The sequence below is a fragment of the Panthera onca genome, chromosome A1, assembly GCF_046562875.1.
Source record: "Panthera onca isolate mPanOnc1 chromosome A1, mPanOnc1 haplotype 2, whole genome shotgun sequence".
In the NCBI taxonomy this organism is placed as follows: domain Eukaryota; kingdom Metazoa; phylum Chordata; class Mammalia; order Carnivora; family Felidae; genus Panthera; species Panthera onca.
This window is the reverse complement of record NC_138339.1, coordinates 188814639-188820638: the sequence shown is the minus strand read 5'-3', so window position 1 is coordinate 188820638 and position 6000 is coordinate 188814639.

Genomic DNA, 6000 nt, shown 5'->3' with positions numbered 1-6000 from the left:
ACACACACACACACACACACACCCCTTCAGTGGTCATATCCTCTTTAATCTCTGTGCTATGTACATGGTGTCCTCTCTCCTGGAAGACCTTTCCCTGTTCTTGCCCTCTTTTGGCTAGCTTCTACTCACTCTCAGACTTCAGCTTAAATGTCTCTCACCTGAGGAAGCCATTCTTAAGTGTCATTGATTCTGGGCTCCTCTGTGTTTTCCTATCAGAGTTCTTACCAAACTCCATGTCATGGGATTGATTTTTGGTCTACGGACAAAAATAAATGAACAGCTGCGCTTATTTAAGATTTATTACTTTGTTTTCTCCACAATCTTGTAAATATGTACTGAGACAATGAATTTCCAAATTGACTACAGTATCAATTTAAGCAATTGAATTAAAGCTTTCCTGGTCTGAAAGTGTACCAGGATTATGCTTATCCATGGATTCTTGGTTATACTATGTTTCAACCTCTTGGAAAAATCATTTTTGTAGTACCACCTATAATGTGTTGAGATGAAATTCAGTTTCAACTACCTTTCAGTTTTCTTTTCCCCCATGTCCTTTGGTTTGCTAAAGAGTTTAAACTTGCAAGAATAAATTTAGGAAGGCACTTGAATTTGCCTGTTTATTATATTGAACATATTGTAGTTTTAAAATCTGCTTTGGGATTTATGTGCTTAATAGATTAGCCAACACGACAAAATGCTTCCAAATTGCCTGTTTAGTAAAGTAACCTGTTTATACTTCTGTCAACTCCAAAGAACCCAGATACTCAGCATTAATAAATATCACTGTGATTAAGAAGCATAAAAAAATCTAACCAGAATGGCTACAGAGCTTATGATTCAAGATGTGTCCACATGCTTCACTGTACTGCTACTCCATTTTTTAAAATTAATTTTTATATTTATTAAACTAGTATATGTACCTAGTTTCCTGTAATAATGCTTATAATGAATAATAGATGCTTCCTGCCCCTACCTCAAATCCTTTGGTCTCATGAATGCCACACCCCTAAAATAATGACATTTTTTTCTCATTTTTTCATAGACTTTTCTTATTTTTCATGTTTTAATAGTTTTCCCTTCATGTTTCTAAAGAATATATGCTTACTGCTGTTTCTTTATTTCTAAATTGGATGCTGTCTATAGACTTCCTGTTTCTCTTTACTTTTTATTTTTATTTTTTAATTTTTTAATATTTATTTATTTTTGAGAGAGAGAGAGAGCGTGCACACGCGTGTGTGCAAGTGGGAGAGGGGCAGAAAGAGAAGGAGACACAGAACCTGAAGCAGCCTCCAGGCTCTGAGCTGTCAGCACAGAGCCTGACGCCGGGCTCGAACTCACAAACCGCGAGATCATGACCTAAGCCAGTCAGACACTCAACCTACTAAACCACCCAGGCACCCCTCTCTATACTTTTTAAATTGTGAAATATAACACATATACAGAAAAGGGTGTAAGATATGTATACTTAAAGAAATATTCAAAATAATAAAGAACTTTCCGACCCAAAATGTCAATAGTGCTGAGGATGAGAAGCCTGTTGTAGAGCATGCCATTGTGTGGATCAATCCCCAAATTTGGCTCTTTAAATGATTACTGATGGAGTTTGAGTTTTTCTATTTTTTATGGAAACAAACAATACTTCTATGAACATTCTGGTATCTATTTATTGGTCATAAATTTTAGTCCTAGGCTAGCATATCTCCAGCTTTCCCAGATGGTTCCCAATTGTTTTCCAAAGTGGAGATTAAATTTTTACCATAGATAACTAAGATTCCCTTTTCTTGCATCACTTTCCTTCTCCCTTTTCTTCCAGTTTATTTGTATAACAAATCTGGTTAAAACAAACTTCCATGTTTATTCTGGCAAAGAAAATTTGCTTAAATCCAAGTCATGTATCTATGATTATATATATATATATATTTTTTTTTTTCCCTACAAGAGAAAAACTTTTTATGTGTGTGTGTGTGGGGGGGGGGTATTAATAATTGCTTAGTTACTTTTTGTTTGACTTTCCATGGAACCGTTATTCGTTTATCCTTATGCTTTCCTGGAACGACAAAGTCCTATAAATATGGTAAGATAGCAGTCAGTCTCTGTTCCTTTTTTTTCCTTGGAACTATTCTTTCTTTGCTCTTCTGCTCTGACCCAGACTGACCACCTGGTAGACTGGTTGAATATAAGCCACCTGTCCCTGCCATCATCTTGCAAATCGTTTTTGAGTCTTTCCTGTTCTGGATTCACCTGTTTCCTGGTTTTCTTAATTTCCTCCCTTAGTTTGCTTAAGCATCCTTTGGTAGAGTAGCTTTACATTCTACTTTTCCTCAATGTCACCTTCAAAATTCTGTTATTATATTTTATTTCTGTGAACATATTTTCAATTAACCAAGACACTTTCTCAATCTTTGAATGCTTCTTTTGTTCACATAGCATTCTGTTTTTGCTTCTAGTTTCTTATTGCTCTTGGAAAATTTATTTTAATTTTCTTGCATTTTACTTGTTCCCCCTGTGCTTTTTCTGTTTCCTAAGTTCCCCCTGTTGTTTGTTTGTTCGTTTGTTTCAGGTTCTGTCTTTAACGTCAGACGTTTTCTTAAAGTGTCTACTGGCCTTAGTCTGCTAATTCATATTGAAAAGTGTGGCAAATTGGAAATTCTACTTATGTGGGCAGAATGAAGCAGGCATACAACTCATTTTGATGAGAACCCTCCTCACCCCTGTATTGATACCTATGGGTATCTTCTTCTTGAACTGATTTTTTTCCCTGGAACAGAATCTTCAATATTTTGCTGCTAGTTGCTTTTTTGGTTGCCGAGCGTGGGATGAGGGGTAAATTCTGACTGCCTATGAGGCAGATGTTTCCTTAATCCTTTGATTCCAGTAAGAGACCTCATTTCCACCTTCAGCCTATCCTCATTGTGACCAAGTCCATGGATAATCTGGCACAACGCTCTAGAGAATAAGCCACCTGTCTTTTAGCTGGTTAGGGGACAACCACCCATTGTACAGGCTAGAGATGGATGTTAGAGTCTAATCTTTTAGAGTTTGAATCAATTTTTTTATTTTTGGCCTCACTTCAGACCCTGGCCTCCAAAGGTACCTGCCACCTCCAATTCCTGAGTCGCTTCTGAGATGTGAAACATGGTACCCTGCCTCCCTGGCAGACATTTAGCAAAGAGAACTGAAATCTGAGTAAGTTGTCCTGTACCATCTGGTGTTTATCTTACACAATGTTGGTAACATTTCTAGTCATCTTGTGTCTGCCTTTCATCTCTGTCCTCGTGGGTTTATACCATTTTTTAATATTTTTTTTGTCATTTTAATGGAGTGTTTGGAAGGATGATGAGAAAAGCATATATGTTTAATACACTATTTTTAACCAAAAGCTTTACCCTTCGCTATTGTTAAGGTAACATGATACATGAGATATATATACAGTATATCTATATCTATATCTATATCTATATCTATATCTATATCTATATAGATATAGATATACTGTATATATAGTAGACATTACTGAGTGAATAGGAGTTGAGGAAATAGAGATACATCATCATCACACCATCACACATAGGTGCAGTAGCTGCTCTGGATGAAGTTTCTGACGCGTTTCGAATTACCAGTTTCAAAGGTAGCTTCTCATTCTCCCATTCCTCTTATTCGCATCCCATCCATGTTTTTGCTTGGGCTCCCCTGACTTCCGTGGGACGGGTTGCTCTTGCTCCCTGCAGCCTCCTGAATTTCTCTGCCCACTCCTCTTGCCTTGGTGACCCCTGTTGTTTTATTTCTCCATCTCTTCTTTCCTTTTTTTCCCCCTACTTTTTCTGATTCTCCTTGGGCATTTCATTCATCCCCTTTAATTGGCATCTCTAAACCACTTTTGTCTTTAACCCAGATAGACGTAAGTTTCTCCATGGATGCTCCATGGTACCTGAAGCTCATTATATCCCAAACAGAATTCATTCTATCCTCAGAACTCTTTCCTTCTCTGCAGTTCAATTGCTGTCTCTCTTTTCCCTTATTATTTATCTAAGTCAAGGATCAGCACATTTTTTCTATAAAGGCCAGAGAGTAAATATTTTAGCCTTTGTGGGCCGTAGGGTTTCTGCTACAACTACCCAACTGTGCTGTTGTCGTGAAAGGCAACTATAGTCCATACGTAAACAAATGGGTGTGACTGTGTTCCAATAAAACTTTACTTACAAATACAGGCCAGCAGGCTGGATTTGACCCTGAGCCATAGTGTGCTGATCTCTGATCTAAGTTCATGATCATTCCAGCCAGAAACCTCTAAATTGAGCTTTATTTCCACATCAACCTGGTCAGTGTGTCTGGATGACTATCTTTTCAACAGACCAGACCTGTTTCTACCATCCCCACACATTTCCTGTCTCAGACCCTCAGCTTTTTGACCTGTCAGTTGCAGGAGCTGTTTATCCAGTCTCACTACTTTCTGCCTTGTAGTCCCCTGATCCTGCTCCACACTGCTTCCAAAGTAGTCTTACAAACACCGAACTCATTTTGTTATTCCTTGTTTAAAATACTCAGGGCTTTGCAAATATCTACACTCTAGACTTCCCCAAGTTTAGGTCCATAAGAGCTATTTGAAGTCTTTGTTAAATTAAATACTTCTGGGCCTCACCTCAGAGGTTCTGATTGTAGGAATCCAAGTTGGAGGCCAGGAATCTGTATTGTAAACAAGACATCCCAGATGAGCCTGTGGTGTGCAGTCCTCAGACATTTGAGAAACACTGGTCACGGGGGAGGGCAAGCCCCACTACGTAGAACACGGCCGCTCCCCCCCGGCTTGCCTATCTCTCCAGCCCTACCTCTCATGGCTCTCCCTCAGCCTGCTAGGACTCAGGCCCTTTCCCTGAACTGGCCATGTTGCTTTACCCCTTTTGGTTCTCCCACTTGACATTTAGCCAGCTGTGCCATGGACTCTTTGTTTGACAAACTTCCTTTAAGGTCAAGTAACTGACTCTTCCCGTGAGTTTCCCTAAACTTCCAGATTCTTACCATGCATGTATCTATATACCAGTACCTATAACTTGTTAGCTGCCTTGTTTGCTTGTCTCCCTTATTAGACTGTAAATATCTAAAAGGCAGGGATTGTGTCTTCTGCATTTGTGTATGCCTATATGTTAGAGGTTACACTGAAATTATATAGTAAGTACACTAGAAATTTGTTGATTTGATAAAAGAATTAGACTGGGGATATTAATATATATTTTTAATAACATTAACCTAAGATAATTAAACTGAGGCTCTGAGATGTTCATTGACTTGAGGTCACATTGTCAAAACAACTAAGGACATATTTTTCCTTCCTTCCTTCCTTCCTTCCTTCCTTCCTTCCTTCCTCCCTCCTTTCCTTCCTTTGTCCCTCCCTCCTTTCCTTCCTTCCTTCCTTCCTTCCCTTTGGTGATTTTTCCATTACACATGCTGCCTTCTTAACATGATGCACTTATTCCCTGTGCTCACATGAACCTTGAATCCTGGAAGTGTCCAGTGGGATTTACCAATTTGGGTATATTTATTCAGTCTGTTGATTACTTAATGTTGTCATTTCTGAGGATGACTAATGACCGAAAGCAAGTCATTCAGAATCATTGCTCTTATAAAGAGCTTGGCCTCTGCGCTGTTTGGATTTCTGGCCATTTCCATCTTTTGATTTTCTTCCAAGAATCTAAATTATATTTATTCTGCCTACTCTCTATAATAAGTTGTGCATGCATTATTATTATTATTATTGTAACTTGACAAGTGACTGTTCAAGAGAAGGTAGGATCTTGTTGGTGACGGCTTAAAGAGAGTAACACTTATGTTTGCTCTTCCTGTACTTCTCACATAGCCCCTGGAACTCTGGACACCTATATCTCAAATGCTCAGCTGAGATTAGGCAGCTGAAATCCAGCAAAGGTCAGGGATCACTCAGAAGGGTCTGGAACACTAGGCTGGGTTTAACATCATTGTATGGGAAAAGAGTAAACGCTAATTCTT